The sequence below is a fragment of the Pleurodeles waltl genome, chromosome 12 (assembly GCF_031143425.1).
Source record: "Pleurodeles waltl isolate 20211129_DDA chromosome 12, aPleWal1.hap1.20221129, whole genome shotgun sequence".
Taxonomy (NCBI): domain Eukaryota; kingdom Metazoa; phylum Chordata; class Amphibia; order Caudata; family Salamandridae; genus Pleurodeles; species Pleurodeles waltl.
Genome location: NC_090451.1, coordinates 407,451,373 through 407,472,597, shown reverse-complemented (window position 1 = coordinate 407,472,597; position 21,225 = coordinate 407,451,373). Strand labels below are relative to the sequence as shown.

At 49.2% G+C, this 21,225-nt stretch overlaps 1 protein-coding gene across 2 annotated transcripts in view; it reads right to left on the bottom strand.

Moving 5' to 3' along the window:
- The window catches only part of VAT1L (vesicle amine transport 1 like), a 1,079,371-nt gene that overhangs the window by 1,057,174 nt on the left and 972 nt on the right, over nucleotides 1-21,225 (bottom strand). The gene's annotated exons all lie outside the window — the stretch shown is intronic.

The window sequence follows — 21,225 nt, the reverse complement described above, 5'->3', positions numbered from 1 at the left end:
AATGTCATGGGCTAAGGTCAGAAGGAACTCCCTAAACTCCTGAGGCACTACCACTCTCCTAGTGGCACCAGGTTTGGGATCTCTTGCCTCAATGTAAAGGAGTCCATCTTCCCAACAGACCCTGTATGTTCCACTGACTTTTCCTTTTGTTTCCTCAGCAGTTTGCTGCCTAAGGCCTTCAAGAGAGGGACGGGTTTCATGCCCCTTACACAGCTGTTCCCTTGTGGGTCCCCCTGGGCCTAAGAGTTCAACCTGATAAGGTTCCAACTCCATGGGCTCAGTTCCCTCAAAGGGCAGAACTTCTTCCTGGGAAGAGGGGTTCTTTTTCTTTTGCTGTTTTCAAGCTGGTTCCCCAGTCTTCTTTCCTTTTCTCTTGGAGGGGTGTGCCATTATTCCAGGCTCCAACACCTCTTTTTCACCCTGAGCCTTGCACTGTGCCCTTGTCTTGACACACACCAGTTCAGGGATACCCAGCATGGATGTATGGGTTTTGAGTTCTACCTCAGCCCATGCTGAGGACTCCAAGCCATTTCCAAACAAACAGTCTACTGGGATAGCAGAGGAGACTACCACCTGTTTCAGGCCAGTGACCCCTCCCCATTCTAAAGTTACCATAGCCATGGGATGAACTTTAGTCTGATTGTCAGCGTTGGTGACTGGATACGTTTTTCCAGTCAGGTATTGTCCTGGGGAAACCAGTTTATCTGTCACCATTGTGACACTGGCACCTGTATCCCTCAGGGCTTCTGCACTAGTCCCATTAATTAAGAGTTGCTGCCTGTATTTTTGCATATTAGGGGGCCAGACAGCCGGTGTGGCTAAGTCCACACCCCACCCTCAGAAACTAATGCAGCTTTAGTGTGAACCCTGATTTGCTCTGGGCACACTGTTGATCCCACCTAGAGACTGGCTATTCCAGTGCTAACTGGAGTAGTAGTGGAAGTGGAACCTTTCTTGGGACAGACCTTGTCTCCAGTTTGGTGTCCCTGCTAATTACAGCTACAACACCTGGCATTTTTGGGATCAAAGGTTTTACCCTTGTACCCAAATGAGGATAGTGAAGAGGCTTTGGACCCTCCCTCCTGAGCAGGTTTTTGGGGCCCTGTAGAAGACTCTTTACTTTTACCCTTGGATGTCTCAACACTCTTCCCCTGGGGAGTCTTTGTGACCCCTTTCTTTTGGTCACCCCCTGTGGAAGTCTTGGTCACCCTAGTCTTGACCCAATGGTCTGCCTTCTTTCCCAATTCTTGGGGAGAAATTGGACCTAGGTCTACCAGATGCTGATGCAGTTTATCATTGAAACAATTACTTAAAAGGTGCTCTTTCATAAACAGATTGTACAGCCCATCATACTCAGTTACACCACTGCCATTGATCCAACCATCCAGTGTTTTGACTTAGAAGTCAGCAAAATAAACACAGGTCTGGCACGAGGATATTTCAGCCCCCTGAACCTAATCCTGTACTCCTCAGTTGAGAATCCAAAGCTCTCAATCAGGGTAGCCTTCATGAGGTCATAGGATTCTGCATCTTTTCCAGAGAGTGTGAGGAGTCTAACCCCACACTTTCCAGTGAACATTTCCCAAAGGAGAGCACCCCAGTGAGACTTGTTTACTTTCCTGGTTGCACAAGCCCTCTCAAAAGCTGTGAACCATTTTGTGATGTCATCACCATCTTCATATGTTGTTACACTCCCTTTGGGGATTTTTAGCATGTCAGGACTATCCCTGACCCTATTTAAGTTGCTGCCACCATTGATGGGAGCTAAGCCCATCTCTTGTCTTTCCCTTTCTATGGCTAGGAGCTGTCTCTCCAAAGCCAATCTTTTGGCCATCCTGGCTAACAGGAGGTCATCTTCATTGAGGCTGCCCTCAATGCTTCCAGAGTTGCTGGACTCCCCTGTGGGAGAAGCAGCATCTCTGACTATCACTTGTGGAGTCAGGGTTGGAGGAACCCTGGTCTCCCTAACTAGGAGTGGAGGCGGGAGATTGTCCTCCACATCACTAGCATCATCCTCTGTTAGGGTCTCTTCAGAGGGGTTGTCTCTAGCAAACTCTGCCAAGAGCTCCTGGAGCTGTACTTTGGTAGGGTTTGATCCAGTTTTTATCTTTTTGATTTTGCAGAGAGTCCTTAACTCTGACATCCTAAGATGCAGGTAAGGGGTGAGGTTGAGCTCCACCACCATCTCTTCTGCAGTAGACATTATTTCTCTAAAAGTTGGGATACTTTTTAAGAATCTAAAACTATCTCTAGAACTTAATCCAAACTTTTACAAAACTTTTAAACTCTAAAAGAAATGCTAACAGGAACTAACACAAGGCCCTGGCAGGACTTTTAAAAATGTAGAAAAATAGCTCAAATTTCAAAAATCAGTTTTTAATGACAATTTTTGGAATTTAGTCATGTGATCAGGTATGGCTGAGTAGTCCAGCAAATGCAAAGTCTTGTACCCCACCGCTGATCCACCAATTTAGGAAGTTGGCTCTGTATATACTATTTCAAAGTGAGAAATAGTGTGCACAGAGTCCAAATGTTCCCCTTAGAGGTAAGATAGTGGCAAAAAGAGATAATTTGAATGCTCTATTTTGTGGCAGTGTGGTCGAGCAGTTGGCTTATCAGACACACACAGGCAATAAATGAGGAACACACACTCAAAGACTTACTCCAGGCCAATAGGTTTTCATATAGAAAAATATCTTTCCTTAGTTTATTTTAAGAACCACAGTGTAGGAAGTTGGCTCTGTATGTGCTATTTCAAAGTAAGGAATAGCATGCACAGAGTCCAAGGGTTCCCCTTAGAGGTAAAATAGTGGTAAAAAGATAATACTAATGCTCTATTTTGTGGTAGTGTGGTCGAGCAGTAGGCTTATCCAAGGAGTAGTGTTAAGCATTTGTTGTACATACACATAGACAATAAATGAGGTACACACACTCAGAGACAAATCCAGCCAATAGGTTTTGTTATAGAAAAATATCTTTTCTTAGTTTATTTTAAGAACCACAGGTTCAAATTTAACATGTAATATCTTGTTTGAAAGGTATTGCAGGTAAGTACATTAGGAACTTTGAATCATTTCAATTGCATGTATACTTTTCAAGTTATTCACAAATAGCTACTTTAAAAGTGGACACAGTGCAATTTTCACAGTTCCTGGGGGAGGTAAGTTTTTGTTAGTTTTACCAGGTAAGTAAGACACTTACAGGGTTCAGTTCTTGGTCCAAGGTAGCCCACCGTTGGGGGTTCAGAGCAACCCCAAAGTCACCACACCAGCAGCTCAGGGCCGGTCAGGTGCAGAGTTCAAAGTGGTGCCCAAAACGCATAGGCTAGAATGGAGAGAAGGGGGTGCCCCGGTTCCGGTCTGCTTGCAGGTAAGTACCCGCGTCTTCGGAGGGCAGACCAGGGGGGTTTTGTAGGGCACCGGGGGGGACACAAGCCCACACAGAAATTTCACCCTCAGCAGCGCGGGGACGGCCGGGTGCAGTGTAGAAACAAGCGTCGGGTTTGCAATGTTAGTCTATGAGAGATCAACGGATCTCTTCAGCGCTGCAGGCAGGCAAGGGGGGGCTTCCTCGGGGAAACCTCCACTTGGGCAAGGGAGAGGGACTCCTGGGGGTCACTTCTCCAGTGAAAGTCCGGTCCTTCAGGTCCTGGGGGCTGCGGGTGCAGGGTCTTTTCCAGGCGTCGGGACTTAGGTTTCAGAGAGTCGCGGTCAGGGGAAGCCTCGGGATTCCCTCTGGGAGGCGGCGCTGTGGGGGCTCAGGGGGGACAGGTTTTGGTACTCACAGTCGGAGAGTAGTCCGGGGGTCCTCCCTGAGGTGTTGGTTCTCCACCAGCCGAGTCGGGGTCGCCGGGTGCAGTGTTGCAAGTCTCACGCTTCTTGCGGGGAGTTGCAGGGTTCTTTAAAGCTGCTTCTTGAAACAAAGTTGCAGTCTTTTTGGAGCAGGTCCGCTGTCCTCGGGAGTTTCTTGTCTTTTTCGAAGCAGGGCAGTCCTCAGAGGATTCAGAGGTCGCTGGTCCCTTGGAAGGCGTCGCTGGAGCAGAGTTCTTTGGGAGGCAGGAGACAGGCCGGTGAGTTTCTGGAGCCAAGGCAGTTGTCGTCTTCTGGTCTTCCTCTGCAGGGGTTTTCAGCTAGGCAGTCCTTCTTCTTGTAGTTTGCAGGAATCTAATTTTCTAGGGTTCAGGGTAGCCCTTAAATACTAAATTTAAGGGCGTGTTTAGGTCTGGGGGGTTAGTAGCCAATGGCTACTAGCCCTGAGAGTGAGTACACCCTCTTTGTGCCTCCTCCCAAGGGGAGGGGGTCACAATCCTAACCCTATTGGGGGAATCCTCCATCTGCAAGATGGAGTATTTCTAAAAGTTAGAGTCACCTCAGCTCAGGACACCTTAGGGGCTGTCCTGACTGGCCAGTGACTCCTCCTTGTTATTCTCATTATTTTCTCCGGCCTTGCCGCCAAAAGTGGGGGCCGGGGCCGGAGGGGGCGGGCAACTCCACTAGCTGGAGTGTCCTGCGGTGCTGTGACAAAGGGGTGAGCCTTTGAGGCTCACCGCCAGGTGTTACAGCTCCTGCCTGGGGGAGGTGTTAGCATCTCCACCCAGTGCAGGCTTTGTTACTGGCCTCAGAGTGACAAAGGCACTCTCCCCATGGGGCCAGCAACATGTCTCTAGTGTGGCAGGCTGCTGGAACTAGTCAGCCTACACAGATAGTCGGTTAAGTTTCAGGGGGCACCTCTAAGGTGCCCTCTGGGGTGTATTTTGCAATAAAATGTACACTGGCATCAGTGTGCATTTATTGTGCTGAGAAGTTTGATACCAAACTTCCCAGTTTTCAGTGTAGCCATTATGGTGCTGTGGAGTTCGTGTTTGACAAACTCCCAGACCATATACTCTTATGGCTACCCTGCACTTACAATGTCTAAGGTTTTGTTTAGACACTGTAGGGGTACCATGCTCATGCACTGGTACCCTCACCTATGGTATAGTGCACCCTGCCTTAGGGCTGTAAGGCCTGCTAGAGGGGTGTCTTACCTATACTGCATAGGCAGTGAGAGGCTGGCATGGCACCCTGAGGGGAGTGCCATGTCGACTTACTCGTTTTGTCCTCACTAGCACACACAAGCTGGCAAGCAGTGTGTCTGTGCTGAGTGAGAGGTCTCCAGGGTGGCATAAGACATGCTGCAGCCCTTAGAGACCTTCCTTGGCATCAGGGCCCTTGGTACTAGAAGTACCAGTTACAAGGGACTTATCTGGATGCCAGGGTCTGCCAATTGTGGATACAAAAGTACAGGTTAGGGAAAGAACACTGGTGCTGGGGCCTGGTTAGCAGGCCTCAGCACACTTTCAATTATAAACATAGCATCAGCAAAGGCAAAAAGTCAGGGGGCAACCATGCCAAGGAGGCATTTCCTTACACACACCCCCCCCAAACGAAAGAGGATGAGACTAACCTTTCCCAAGAGAGTCTTCATTTTCTAAGTGGAAGAACCTGGAAAGGCCATCTGCATTGGCATGGGCAGTCCCAGGTCTGTGTTCCACTATAAAGTCCATTCCCTGTAGGGAGATGGACCACCTCAACAGTTTAGGATTTTCACCTTTCATTTGCATCAGCCATTTGAGAGGTCTGTGGTCAGTTTGAACTAGGAAGTGAGTCCCAAAGAGGTATGGTCTCAGCTTCTTCAGGGACCAAACCACAGCAAAGGCCTCCCTCTCAATGGCACTCCAACGCTGCTCCCTGGGGAGTAACCTCCTGCTAATGAAAGCAACAGGCTGGTCAAGGCCATCATCATTTGTTTGGGACAAAACCGCCCCTATCCCATGTTCAGAGGCATCTGTCTGCACAATGAACTGCTTAGAATAATCTGGAGCTTTTAGAACTGGTGCTGAGCACATTGCTTGTTTCAGGGTGTCAAAGGCCTGTTGGCATTCCACAGTCCAGTTCACTTTCTTGGGCATTTTCTTGGAGGTGAGTTCAGTGAGGGCTGTCACAATGGATCCATATCCCTTCACAAACCTCCTGTAATACCCAGTCAAGCCAAGGAATGCCCTGACTTGAGTCTGGGTTTTTGGAGCTACCCAGTCCAGAATAGTCTGGAACTTGGGTTGGAGTGGCTGAACTTGGCCTCCACCTACAAGGTGGCCCAAGTAAACCACAGTTCCCTGCCCTATCTGGCATTTGGATGCCTTGATAGAGAGGCCTGCAGATTGCAGAGCCTTCAAAACCTTCTTCAGGTGGACCAGGTGATCCTGCCAGGTGGAGCTAAAGACAGCAATATCATCAAGATAAGCTGTGCTAAAGGACTCCAAGCCAGCAAGGACTTGATTCACCAACCTTTGGAAGGTGGCAGGGGCATTCTTTAAACCAAAGGGCATAACAGTAAACTGATAATACCCATCAGGTGTGGAGAATGCTGTTTTCTCTTTTGCTCCAGGTGCCATTTTTATTTGCCAGTACCCTGCTGTCAAGTCAAAGGTACTTAAGAATTTGGCAGCACCTAATTTATCTATGAGCTCATCAGCTCTAGGAATTGGATGAGCATCTGTCTTGGTGACAGAATTGAGCCCTCTGTAATCCACACAAAACCTCATCTCTTTCTTTCCATCTTTGGTGTGAGGTTTGGGGACTAAGACCACTGGGCTAGCCCAGGGGCTGTCAGAGCGCTCAATTACTCCCAATTCTAGCATCTTGTGGACTTCCACCTTGATGCTTTCCTTAACATGGTCAGACTGTCTAAAGATTTTGTTTTTGACAGGCATGCTGTCTCCTGTGTCCACATCATGGGTACACAGGTGTGTCTGACCAGGGGTTAAGGAGAAGAGTTCAGGAAACTGTTGTAGGACTCTCCTACAATCAGCTTGCTGTTGGCCAGAGAGGGTGTCTGAGTAGATCACTCCATCTACTGAGCCATCTTTTGGGTCTGATGACAGAAGATCAGGGAGAGGTTCACTCTCTGCCTCCTGATCCTCATCTGTTACCATAAACAGATTCACATCAGCCCTGTCATGGAAGAGCTTAAGGCGGTTCACATGGATCACCCTCTTGGGGCTCCTGCTTGTGCCCAGGTCCACCAGGTAGGTGACCTGACTCTTCCTTTCTAGCACTGGGTAAGGGCCACTCCATTTGTCCTGGAGTGCCCTGGGAGCCACAGGCTCCAGAACCCAGACTTTCTGCCATGGTTGGAACTCAACCAGTGCAGCCTTTTGGTCATACCAAAACCTCTGGAGCTGTTGGCTGGCCTCAAGGTTTTTGGTTGCCTTTTCCATGTACTCTGCCATTCTAGAGCGAAGGCCAAGTACATAGTCCACTATGTCTTGTTTAGGCTCATGAAGAGGTCTCTCCCAGCCTTCTTTAACAAGAGCAAGTGGTCCCCTTACAGGGTGGCCAAACAGAAGTTCAAAGGGTGAGAATCCTACTCCCTTCTGTGGCACCTCTCTGTAAGCAAAAAGCAGACATGGCAAGAGGACATCCCATCTCCTTTTGAGTTTTTCTGGGAGCCCCATGATCATGCCTTTTAATGTCTTGTTGAATCTCTCAACTAAGCCATTAGTTTGTGGATGGTATGGTGTAGTGAATTTGTAAGTCACTCCACACTCATTCCACATGTGTTTTAGGTATGCTGACATGAAGTTGGTACCTCTGTCAGACACCACCTCCTTAGGGAAACCCACTCTGGTAAAGATACCAATGAGGGCCTTGGCTACTGCAGGGGCAGTAGTCGACCTAAGGGGAATAGCTTCAGGATACCTAGTAGCATGATCCACTACTACTAGGATGTACATATTTCCTGAGGCTGTGGGAGGTTCCAGTGGACCAACTATGTCCACACCCACTCTTTCAAAGGGGACCCCCACCACTGGAAGTGGAATGAGGGGGGCCTTTGGGTGCCCACCTGTCTTACCACTGGATTGACAGGTGGGGCAGGAGAGGCAAAACTCCTTAACCTTCTGGGACATATTGGGCCAGTAGAAGTGGTTGACTAACCTCTCCCACGTCTTGGTTTGTCCCAAATGCCCAGCAAGGGGAATATCATGGGCTAAGGTCAGAATAAACTCTCTGAACGACTGAGGCACTACCACTCTCCTAGTGGTACCAGGTTTGGGGTCTCTGGCCTCAGTGTACAGGAGTCCATCTTCCCAATAGACCCTATGTGTTCCATTTTTCTTGCCCTTGGACTCTTCAGCAGCTTGCTGCCTAAGGCCTTCAAGAGAGGGACAGGTTTCTTGTCCCTTACACAGCTCCTCCCTTGAGGGTCCCCCTGGGCCTAAGAGCTCAACCTGATAAGGTTCAAGCTCCAAAGGCTCAGTTCCCTCAGAGGGCAGAACTTCTTCCTGAGAAGAGAGGTTCTCTTTTTCTGACTGTGTTGCAGTTGGTTTCTCAACTGACTTTCCTTTTCTCTTGGTAGGCTGGGCCATTTTTCCAGACTCCAGCTCTACTTTTTCACCCTGTGCCTTGCATTGTGCTCTTGTTTTTACACACACCAGTTCAGGGATACCCAGGATGGCTGCATGGGTTTTTAGTTCTACCTCAGCCCATGCTGAGGACTCCAGGTCATTTCCAAGCAGACAGTCTACTGGGATGTTTGAGGAGACCACCACCTGTTTCAGGCCATTGACCCCTCCCGATTCTAAAGTTACCATTGCCTTGGGATGTGCTTTAGTTTGATTGTCAGCATTGGTGACTGTATAAGTTTTTCCAGTCAGGTATTGGCCAGGGGAAACCAGTTTCTCTGTCACCATGGTGACACTGGCACCTGTATCCCTCAGGCCCTCTACACTTGTCCCATTAATAAAGAGCTGCTGCCTGTATTTTTGCATGTTAGGAGGCCAGGCAGCTAGTGTGGCTAAATCCACCCCACCCTCAGAGACTAGAGTAGCTTCAGTGTGGACCCTGATTTGCTCTGGGCACACTGTTGATCCCACTTGGAGACTAGCCATTCCAGTGTTACCTGGATTGGAGTTTGGAGTGGAACTTTTCTTGGGACAGGCCTTGTCTCCAGTTTGGTGTCCAGACTGACTACAGTTTCGACACCAGGCCTTTTTGGGATCAAAGTTTTTACCCTTGTACCCAGGATTGTTTTGTGAAGAGGCTCTGGGCCCACCCTCCTGTGCAGGTTTTTGGGGGCCTGTAGAAGACTCTTTACTATTTTTATTTTTGGCTGTCTCACCACCTTTCCCCTGGGGAGGTTTTGTGACCCCTTTCTTTTGGTCACCCCCTGTGGAAGTTTTGGACACCCTAGTCTTGACCCAATGGTCCGCCTTCTTTCCCAATTCTTGGGGAGAAATTGGTCCTAGGTCTACCAGATGCTGATGCAGTTTATCATTGAAACAATTACTTAACAGGTGTTCTTTCACAAATAAATTGTACAGCCCATCATAACTACTTACACCACTGCCTTGAATCCAACCATCTAGTGTTTTTACTGAGTAGTCTACAAAGTCAACCCAGGTCTGGCTCGAGGATTTTTGAGCCCCCCTGAATCTAATCCTATACTCCTCAGTGGAGAATCCAAAGCCCTCAATCAGGGTAACCTTCATAAGGTCATAAGATTCTGCATCTTTTCCAGAGAGTGTGAGGAGTCTATCCCTACACTTTCCTGTGAACATTTCCCAAAGGAGAGCACCCCAGTGAGATCTGTTCACTTTTCTGGTTACACAAGCCCTCTCAAAAGCTGTGAACCATTTGGTGATGTCATCACCATCTTCATATTTAGTTACAATCCCTTTAGGGATTTTCAACATGTCAGGAGAATCTCTGACCCTATTTATGTTGCTGCCACCATTGATGGGTCCTAGGCCCATCTCTTGTCTTTCCCTCTCTATGGCTAGGATCTGTCTTTCCAAAGCCAATCTTTTGGCCATCCTGGCTAACTGGATGTCCTCTTCACTGGGGTTATCCTCAGTGATTTCAGAGTTGCTGGTCCCTCCTGTGAGGGAGCCAGTATCTCTGACTAGTATTTTTGGAGTCAGGGCTTGAGAGGCCCTGTCCTCCCTAGATAGGACTGGTAGGGGGGAATCTTCCTCCAATTCACTATCCTCTTCCTCTGAGTTGCCACCCTCAGAGGGGTTGGCCTTTTCAAACTCTGCCAAAAGCTCCTGGAGCTGTATTTTGGTAGGTTTGGGGCCTATGGTTATTTTCTTTAGTTTACAGAGTGACCTTAGCTCTCTCATCTGTAGATGGAGGTAAGGTGTGGTGTCGAGTTCCACCACAGCCACATCTGTGCTAGACATTTTGCTTCTAAAAGTTGGAATACTTTTTAAGAATCTAAAACTGGTTCTAGAATCTAATTCAAACTTTTACAAACTTTTAAACTCTAAAAGAAATGCTAAACAGGATCTAACACAAGGCCCTAGCAGGTCTTTTAAGAATTTAGAAAACTTTTCAAATTGCAAAAATCAATTTCTAATGACAATTTTGGAATTTGTCGTGTGATCAGGTATTGGCTGAGTAGTCCAGCAAATGCAAAGTCTTGTACCCCACCGCTGATCCACCAATGTAGGAAGTTGGCTCTGTATGTGCTATTTCAAAGTAAGGAATAGCATGCACAGAGTCCAAGGGTTCCCCTTAGAGGTAAAATAGTGGTAAAAAGATAATACTAATGCTCTATTTTGTGGTAGTGTGGTCGAGCAGTAGGCTTATCCAAGGAGTAGTGTTAAGCATTTGTTGTACATACACATAGACAATAAATGAGGTACACACACTCAGAGACAAATCCAGCCAATAGGTTTTGTTATAGAAAAATATCTTTTCTTAGTTTATTTTAAGAACCACAGGTTCAAATTTAACATGTAATATCTTGTTTGAAAGGTATTGCAGGTAAGTACATTAGGAACTTTGAATCATTTCAATTGCATGTATACTTTTCAAGTTATTCACAAATAGCTACTTTAAAAGTGGACACAGTGCAATTTTCACAGTTCCTGGGGGAGGTAAGTTTTTGTTAGTTTTACCAGGTAAGTAAGACACTTACAGGGTTCAGTTCTTGGTCCAAGGTAGCCCACCGTTGGGGGTTCAGAGCAACCCCAAAGTCACCACACCAGCAGCTCAGGGCCGGTCAGGTGCAGAGTTCAAAGTGGTGCCCAAAACGCATAGGCTAGAATGGAGAGAAGGGGGTGCCCCGGTTCCGGTCTGCTTGCAGGTAAGTACCCGCGTCTTCGGAGGGCAGACCAGGGGGGTTTTGTAGGGCACTGGGGGGGACACAAGCCCACACAGAAATTTCACCCTCAGCAGCGCGGGGGCGGCCGGGTGCAGTGTAGAAACAAGCGTCGGGTTTGCAATGTTAGTCTATGAGAGATCAACGGATCTCTTCAGCGCTGCAGGCAGGCAAGGGGGGGGCTTCCTCGGGGAAACCTCCACTTGGGCAAGGGAGAGGGACTCCTGGGGGTCACTTCTCCAGTGAAAGTCCGGTCCTTCAGGTCCTGGGGGCTGCGGGTGCAGGGTCTTTTCCAGGCGTCGGGACTTAGGTTTCAGAGAGTCGCGGTCAGGGGAAGCCTCGGGATTCCCTCTGCAGGCGGCGCTGTGGGGGCTCAGGGGGGACAGGTTTTGGTACTCACAGTCGGAGAGTAGTCCGGGGGTCCTCCCTGAGGTGTTGGTTCTCCACCAGCCGAGTCGGGGTCGCCGGGTGCAGTGTTGCAAGTCTCACGCTTCTTGCGGGGAGTTGCAGGGTTCTTTAAAGCTGCTTCTTGAAACAAAGTTGCAGTCTTTTTGGAGCAGGTCCGCTGTCCTCGGGAGTTTCTTGTCTTTTTCGAAGCAGGGCAGTCCTCAGAGGATTCAGAGGTCGCTGGTCCCTTGGAAGGCGTCGCTGGAGCAGAGTTCTTTGGGAGGCAGGAGACAGGCCGGTGAGTTTCTGGAGCCAAGGCAGTTGTCGTCTTCTGGTCTTCCTCTGCAGGGGTTTTCAGCTAGGCAGTCCTTCTTCTTGTAGTTTGCAGGAATCTAATTTTCTAGGGTTCAGGGTAGCCCTTAAATACTAAATTTAAGGGCGTGTTTAGGTCTGGGGGGTTAGTAGCCAATGGCTACTAGCCCTGAGAGTGAGTACACCCTCTTTGTGCCTCCTCCCAAGGGGAGGGGGTCACAATCCTAACCCTATTGGGGGAATCCTCCATCTGCAAGATGGAGGATTTCTAAAAGTTAGAGTCACCTCAGCTCAGGACACCTTAGGGGCTGTCCTGACTGGCCAGTGACTCCTCCTTGTTATTCTCATTATTTTCTCCGGCCTTGCCGCCAAAAGTGGGGGCCGGGGCCGGAGGGGGCGGGCAACTCCACTAGCTGGAGTGTCCTGCGGTGCTGTGACAAAGGGGTGAGCCTTTGAGGCTCACCGCCAGGTGTTACAGCTCCTGCCTGGGGGAGGTGTTAGCATCTCCACCCAGTGCAGGCTTTGTTACTGGCCTCAGAGTGACAAAGGCACTCTCCCCATGGGGCCAGCAACATGTCTCTAGTGTGGCAGGCTGCTGGAACTAGTCAGCCTACACAGATAGTCGGTTAAGTTTCAGGGGGCACCTCTAAGGTGCCCTCTGGGGTGTATTTTGCAATAAAATGTACACTGGCATCAGTGTGCATTTATTGTGCTGAGAAGTTTGATACCAAACTTCCCAGTTTTCAGTGTAGCCATTATGGTGCTGTGGAGTTCGTGTTTGACAAACTCCCAGACCATATACTCTTATGGCTACCCTGCACTTACAATGTCTAAGGTTTTGTTTAGACACTGTAGGGGTACCATGCTCATGCACTGGTACCCTCACCTATGGTATAGTGCACCCTGCCTTAGGGCTGTAAGGCCTGCTAGAGGGGTGTCTTACCTATACTGCATAGGCAGTGAGAGGCTGGCATGGCACCCTGAGGGGAGTGCCATGTCGACTTACTCGTTTTGTCCTCACTAGCACACACAAGCTGGCAAGCAGTGTGTCTGTGCTGAGTGATAGGTCTCCAGGGTGGCATAAGACATGCTGCAGCCCTTAGAGACCTTCCTTGGCATCAGGGCCCTTGGTACTAGAAGTACCAGTTACAAGGGACTTATCTGGATGCCAGGGTCTGCCAATTGTGGATACAAAAGTACAGGTTAGGGAAAGAACACTGGTGCTGGGGCCTGTTTAGCAGGCCTCAGCACACTTTCAATTGTAAACATAGCATCAGCAAAGGCAAAAAGTCAGGGGGCAACCATGCCAAGGAGGCATTTCCTTACACACAGGTTCAAGATTTACAAGTAATACTTTAAATGAAAGGTATTTCACTCGGGTATTCTAGGAACTTTGAATAATCACAATAGCATGTACAGTTTTGACAAAAATGGCAATAAGCTATTTTAAAAGTGGACACTGCAAAAATCAACAGTTCCTGGGGGAGGTAAGTAAATGTTAAGTTCATAGGTAAATAAAACACTGACAGGGTTCAAAGTTGGGTCCAAGGTAGCCCACCGTTGGGGGTTCAAGGCAACCCCAAAGTTACCACACCAGCAGCTCAGGGCCGGACAGGTGCAGAGGTCAAAGTGGTGCCCAATGGAAATAGGGGTGCCCCGGTTCCAGTCTGCCAGCAGGTAAGTACCTGCGTCTTCGGAGGGCAGACGAGGGGGGGTTTGTAGGGCACCAGGGGGGACACAAGCAGGCACAGAAAGTACACCCTCAGCGGCACAGGGGCGGCCGGGTGCAGAGTGCAAACAGGCGTTGTGTTTCTAATAGGAATCAATGGGGAGACCCGGGGGTCTCTTCAACGATGCAGGCAGGTACAGGAGGGGCTCCTCGGGGTAGTCACCACCTGGGCTAGGCAGAGGGTCGCCTGGGGGTCACTCCTGCACTGGAGTTCGGTTCCTTCAGGTCCTGGGGGCTGCAGGTGCAGTGTGGTTTCCAGGCGTCGGGTTCCTTGAAGCAGGCAGTTGCGGTCAGGGGGAGCCACTGGATTTCCTCTGCAGGCGTCGCTGTGGGCGCTCAAGGGGGTCAACTCTGGCTACTCACAAGCTCGCAGTCACTGGGGAGTCCTCACTGTAGTGTTAGTTTTCCGCAGGTCGAGCCGGGGGCGTCGGGTGCAGAGTGGAAAGTCTCACGCTTCCGGCGGGAAACGTGTGGTCTTTAAAAGTTGCTTCTTTGTTGCAGAAAGTTGCAGTTTGTTAAACAGGGCCGCTGTTCTCAGGAGCTTCTTGGTCCTTTAGATGCAGGGTAGTCCTCTGAGGCTTCAGAGGTCGCTGGACCCTGTTGGATCAGTTGCTGTTGCAGTTTTCTTCGAAGTAGGGAGACAGGCCGGTGGGGCTGGGGCCAGGTCAGTTGTCGTCTCCGTCTTCACTGGAGGGCTTCAGGTCAGCAGTCCTTCTTCTTCTTTAGGTTGCAGGAATCTGTCTTCCTCAGTGCTGGGAGCCCCTAAATACTCAATTTAGCGGTGTGTTTAGGTTTGGGAGGGCAGTCGCCAATGTCTACTGTCCTTGAGGGTGGCTACACCCTCTTTGTGCCTCCTCCCAAGGGGAGGGGGTCACAATCCTAACCCTATTGGGGGAATCCTCCATCTGCAAGATGGAGTATTTCTAAAAGTTAGAGTCACCTCAGCTCAGGACACCTTAGGGGCTGTCCTGACTGGCCAGTGACTCCTCCTTGTTATTCTCATTATTTTCTCCGGCCTTGCCGCCAAAAGTGGGGGCCGGGGCCGGAGGGGGCGGGCAACTCCACTAGCTGGAGTGTCCTGCGGTGCTGTGACAAAGGGGTGAGCCTTTGAGGCTCACCGCCAGGTGTTACAGCTCCTGCCTGGGGGAGGTGTTAGCATCTCCACCCAGTGCAGGCTTTGTTACTGGCCTCAGAGTGACAAAGGCACTCTCCCCATGGGGCCAGCAACATGTCTCTAGTGTGGCAGGCTGCTGGAACTAGTCAGCCTACACAGATAGTCGGTTAAGTTTCAGGGGGCACCTCTAAGGTGCCCTCTGGGGTGTATTTTGCAATAAAATGTACACTGGCATCAGTGTGCATTTATTGTGCTGAGAAGTTTGATACCAAACTTCCCAGTTTTCAGTGTAGCCATTATGGTGCTGTGGAGTTCGTGTTTGACAAACTCCCAGACCATATACTCTTATGGCTACCCTGCACTTACAATGTCTAAGGTTTTGTTTAGACACTGTAGGGGTACCATGCTCATGCACTGGTACCCTCACCTATGGTATAGTGCACCCTGCCTTAGGGCTGTAAGGCCTGCTAGAGGGGTGTCTTACCTATACTGCATAGGCAGTGAGAGGCTGGCATGGCACCCTGAGGGGAGTGCCATGTCGACTTACTCGTTTTGTCCTCACTAGCACACACAAGCTGGCAAGCAGTGTGTCTGTGCTGAGTGAGAGGTCTCCAGGGTGGCATAAGACATGCTGCAGCCCTTAGAGACCTTCCTTGGCATCAGGGCCCTTGGTACTAGAAGTACCAGTTACAAGGGACTTATCTGGATGCCAGGGTCTGCCAATTGTGGATACAAAAGTACAGGTTAGGGAAAGAACACTGGTGCTGGGGCCTGGTTAGCAGGCCTCAGCACACTTTCAATTGTAAACATAGCATCAGCAAAGGCAAAAAGTCAGGGGGCAACCATGCCAAGGAGGCATTTCCTTACACACAAGTTCAAGATTTACAAGTAATACTTTAAATGAAAGGTATTTCACTCGGGTATTCTAGGAACTTTGAATAATCACAATAGCATGTACAGTTTTGACAAAAATGGCAATAAGCTATTTTAAAAGTGGACACTGCAAAAATCAACAGTTCCTGGGGGAGGTAAGTAAATGTTAAGTTCATAGGTAAGTAAAACACTGACAGGGTTCAAAGTTGGGTCCAAGGTAGCCCACCGTTGGGGGTTCAAGGCAACCCCAAAGTTACCACACCAGCAGCTCAGGGCCGGACAGGTGCAGAGGTCAAAGTGGTGCCCAATGGAAATAGGGGTGCCCCGGTTCCAGTCTGCCAGCAGGTAAGTACCTGCGTCTTCGGAGGGCAGACGAGGGGGGGTTTGTAGGGCACCAGGGGGGACACAAGCAGGCACAGAAAGTACACCCTCAGCGGCACAGGGGCGGCCGGGTGCAGAGTGCAAACAGGCGTTGTGTTTCTAATAGGAATCAATGGGGAGACCCGGGGGTCTCTTCAACGATGCAGGCAGGTACAGGAGGGGCTCCTCGGGGTAGTCACCACCTGGGCTAGGCAGAGGGTCGCCTGGGGGTCACTCCTGCACTGGAGTTCGGTTCCTTCAGGTCCTGGGGGCTGCGGGTGCAGTGTGGTTTCCAGGCGTCGGGTTCCTTGAAGCAGGCAGTCGCGGTCAGGGGGAGCCACTGGATTTCCTCTGCAGGCGTCGCTGTGGGCGCTCAAGGGGGTCAACTCTGGCTACTCACAAGCTCGCAGTCACTGGGGAGACCTCACTGTAGTGTTAGTTTTCCGCAGGTCGAGCCGGGGGCGTCGGGTGCAGAGTGGAAAGTCTCACGCTTCCGGCGGGAAACGTGTGGTCTTTAAAAGTTGCTTCTTTGTTGCAGAAAGTTGCAGTTTGTTGAACAGGGCCGCTGTTCTCAGGAGCTTCTTGGTCCTTTAGATGCAGGGTAGTCCTCTGAGGCTTCAGAGGTCGCTGGACCCTGTTGGATGAGTTGCTGTTGCAGTTTTCTTCGAAGTAGGGAGACAGGCCGGTGGGGCTGGGGCCAGGTCAGTTGTCGTCTCCGTCTTCACTGGAGGGCTTCAGGTCAGCAGTCCTTCTTCTTCTTTAGGTTGCAGGAATCTGTCTTCCTCAGTGCTGGGAGCCCCTAAATACTCAATTTAGCGGTGTGTTTAGGTTTGGGAGGGCAGTCGCCAATGTCTACTGTCCTTGAGGGTGGCTACACCCTCCTTGTGCCTCCTCCCTGCGGGGAGGGGGGCACATCCCTAATCCTATTGGTGGAATCCTCCTTCTACAAGATGAAGGATTTCTAAAAGTAAGAGTCACCTCAGCTCAGGACACCTTAGGGGCTGTCCTGACTGGGGGGTTACTCCTCCTTGTTTTTCTCATTATCTCCTCCAGCCTTGCTGCCAAAAGGGGGGGCAGTGGCCGGAGGGGCGGGCATCTCCACTAGCTGGGATGCCCTGTGGTGTTGTAACAAAGGGGGTGAGCCTTTGAGGCTCACCGCCAGGTGTTACAGTTCCTGAGGGGGAGGTGAGAAGCACCTCTTCCCAGTATAGGCTTTGTTCCTGGCCACAGAGTGACAAAGGCACTCTCCCCATGTGGCCAGCAGCATGTCTTGTGTGTGGCAGGCTGGCAAAAACTAGTCAGCCCACACTGGAAGTTGGGTATGTTTTCAGTGGGCATCTCTAAGATGCCCTCTGGGTGTATTTTTACAATAAAGTGCACACTGGCATCAGTGTGCATTTATTGTGCTGAGAAGTTTGATACCAAACTTCCCAGTTTTCAGTGTAGCCATTATGGTGCTGTGGAGTTCGTGTTTGACAGACTCCCAGACCATATACTCTTATGGCTACCCTGCACTTACAATGTCTAAGGTTTGGCTTAGACACTGTAGGGGCATAGTGCTCATGCACATATGCCCTCACCTGTGGTATAGTGCACCCTGCCTTAGGGCTGTAAGGCCTGCTAGAGGGATGACTTACCTATGCCACAGGCAGTGTGAGGTTGGCATGGCACTCTGAGGGGAGTACTATGTCGACAGTCATTTTCTCCCCACCAGCACACACAAGCTGGCAAGCAGTGTGTACGTGCTGAGTGAGGGGTCCCTACGGTGGCATAAGACATGCTGCAGCCCTTAGAGACCTTCCCTGGCATCAGGGCCCTAGGTACCAGGGGTACCAGTTACAAGGGGTTTACCTGGGTGCCAGGGTTGTGCCAATTGTGGAGACAAAGGTACAGTTTAGGGAAAGAACACTGGTGCTGGGGCCTGGTTAGCAGGGTCCCAGCACACTTTCAAATGATAACTTAGCCTCAGCAAAGGCAAAATGTCAGGGGGTAACCATGCCAAGGAGGCATTTCCTTACACTGGAGTTATGGTATTACAGTGAGCACTATCACGCTGTTCTTCAGTTTGAGGATGGCCTTGTCCTTACACCGGGCACAGAGAGCGTTTGTGATGAACCATCTCAAGTATGCTTGAGGTCTTCTCAAGCTGCAGCTATGAGGTCAGCACAAGCTATCCCACACTATCAGTGCCTCAATGAGAACATGTGACTTACATGAGAAAAGTGGGGTCTTCAGTCAGTGTTTAAGAACAGAGATATCATGTAGAGCTTAGAAATGTAGGGGATGGAGGAAGGGCGTAGGCATGTGAGAGACTGAACACCACTTCCTGTCTGGGGATTGTCAAATATGGTCACTGGTAAAGGAAGACTAGGATAGAATAGGGATAGAATGATGGGAGATGAGCTCTCCAAGGAGTAAAAAAAAAACACTTGTGAGTGGAGCCTTGTGCATAATAACATAAGTATATACAATTAAGCAGTATGTGTCACATTTCCAAAGGCATGATATCCTTCAAACAAGCAACTTGACACCGAAAAAAACTAATAATGAGTTAATTAGGGAGCTTTAATGATATTTCGTGATTCTTCTTTGTGTCTGCACTAACGTAAGCAATGCAGCCTCAGATATAAAAGGAAGCCTCGGGGGGGTTCTGTGCTTGTGGAACACGGAGGGTGAGAAACAGAAGAGAGTAATAATATATTCTGCTGAATCCTTTCAGTGAATAGAGTGTCACGGTAGCTTTTAGTGTTCTAACACAATACTAAAAAAAAAGCTCCGAGTCACTTTTCTGACACTCTCGTCAGGTGTAAAGTGTTATCCCTGACTCATCCTCGGATATTATTGTCAGCGTGAGCTTTGAGTAACAGGAAGATGTTCCCGGTGCAGCTCGGCACTATCTGGCGGTTTCATCTCTGCTGATGAAGGAAAGGTTAGGGATGCAATGAGATTGGACGCCGTCAGCGCTGCCTGGCCCTGAACGAGGCTGAGCCGTGACTCATCAGACCACGCAGAGCAGTGCTTGTCAGAAACATCAATTTATTTCACAGAGACGGCCTAATGATTCGCTGGATTCAGCTGGAGCGCTGGTCCAGGACCCTGCCCCCACGCGCCACTGACGGTTGTGCAATGTTTTCTCTCGGGAACATGCATTTGTGACTGAAATGCACCAATCCCCGTATGGCCCACCGGCCGTTCAGGCGAATTCATGGCCTCCCCCGTGGCGTTTATGTTTTGTTTTCTGAAGCCTCCCACTACAGCGCGAGGCCGCAAGCCCCAGGCCGTTATGCCTAACAGAGCCACAGTTCTGACTCAGCCAAGGGTGTCACCGTGCCTGGCAACTGACGAGCTCGCTAATGACATGAATTACTGTCATATATCTCGGTATGTGTGCTTAAGTCGGTCCAGGATAGACTAAAACACTGCTGAAAAGCAATGCATATGTTTGTTTACTGAGTCACATTTTATAGGAGTGCAAAAACTGCGATAAAATGCAAGCTGTTTAAAAGTGGAAGGATTAGAATTTAAGCACACTACTGAATCCAGTGCCTCTACACGAATTGGTCCACGTCAACCAAACGCTTAGTACATTGACCAAATTCCCTTTACATGTAAATACAGCACTAGCACGCGATACTGTTATGTTATTTTAATCGGGATTATAAATGCTGCGTGCAGAGTGGGCGGCAGGCTATCAGTCACAGTCGCCTCCATAAACTGAGCTGTTTGCTCATGACCCCTTCCCTGTTCCCCTTCATTAGAAAAGGAGGCATTCATGCTTCCACAGACACTTTCCTAAGCCCAAATTGCTGTAAAAAATATACTTAACACAAACCGCACCTCTCTCTCCTGGTACATATAGCTTTGGCTCGCCTAGAAACAGCCTGCAATATACCAAGCTTAATATTCATTTGAATTAAGTACCTGGGGCGGGAGGGAGGGATGTAATGATGGGAGCAGAGAAGTCTGGACTCAGAGTAATGACATTACAGGTAAGTAATCTATAAATGAACGCCTTGTCCACTTCCTAGTAGCCACCTCTCGTCAGTCGTAGTTGGATTTAACATGTAGAACCATTAATTCTAATTAATATTGTATATTTTCAAATAACGTTATATTTCTTGACGAAACACTCATAAAGGCAGAGATTGTGCTGAATGGGGTGGGGAGAGGGCTGGGGGACGGTCGGAATCTAGAATCACCCTTGAAAAAATTACTTCCTATAATGTAGGAGTTATCACTCTCGGTAAGGTGACCTTTGGGTCTTCTTTCTAGATTATTCTGGTACGTATTTCCTTTTACATGTACTAGGATGATATTCCGTGAGCAGTAGACGTGTGCTAATCACACATGCTCAAGACCCCGAAATATCTAAATAACGAAATACACCAGGAGACACACACACGTATACATATACACACATACACACTGCAGTTTCAGAATTGCCTTGAATGCGTTTCAGTTGCCAACAAAACAATCGTACACGGAGCCATGCAAATGACGTCACTACAGGTCTCAAAAATCCAACAGACATCATCAGTCAACAGAACTTTCCGGGATCGCTTTTGACGGTCATGTAAGATTGTGTAAGGAGAGATGAACAATCTTGTTTTCACTGGATGGTCCTTCACAAACGTTCTAACGGCATAAGCAGTTGGCAGGTGTGTCGTCTGTGGGGGAGTTCAGGCCAATGCATCAAATTTCGGGAAGTTTGGCTGTGGGTCGAATATTCCATGTCAGTGAGATGCATAGGCGTGATATGGAGCTTGGGTTCGTTGGATAGTGTTATTAGTTTCTTCAAATGCACACTTTGTGCTGCGTTGAAGACAGCCTGTAGGATGGAGACTATGGAGAGTGACCTAAGGACTGGCGGGGTGCACGTGAAGGTTTATATGTACGTGCACAGCCACCTGGGGGCACACAAGGTCGCAAGTCCTGCCGTTTCGTATTTATCCACCTACAGATGGGGCTGGAGATGTCAAACCTGAGGCATATTGTCTTTCTTCATCTGGGACTCCGGATACCAAAGAATAGGGAGGAAAGTCCTAGAACGTTCTAGGTGTGAACTCCTCTACACAAACTCTGAAAAGGTCCTGGTTCTGGATGACCACCTAGTAAATGAACTGATGGTGCTGATCTATAAGTGTGTTAGATAAAGTTGTGAAAACACCGACAGTGGCCACACACACACGAACTGTGTGTTTGCTGTTGGTGTACTGTGGGTGGTTTACAAAAGGCTACACACGGAGTAACATTTAAGCGCCACACAGTGTATATGCACCTGGAGTTCAAGTAGGAAACGACGTAC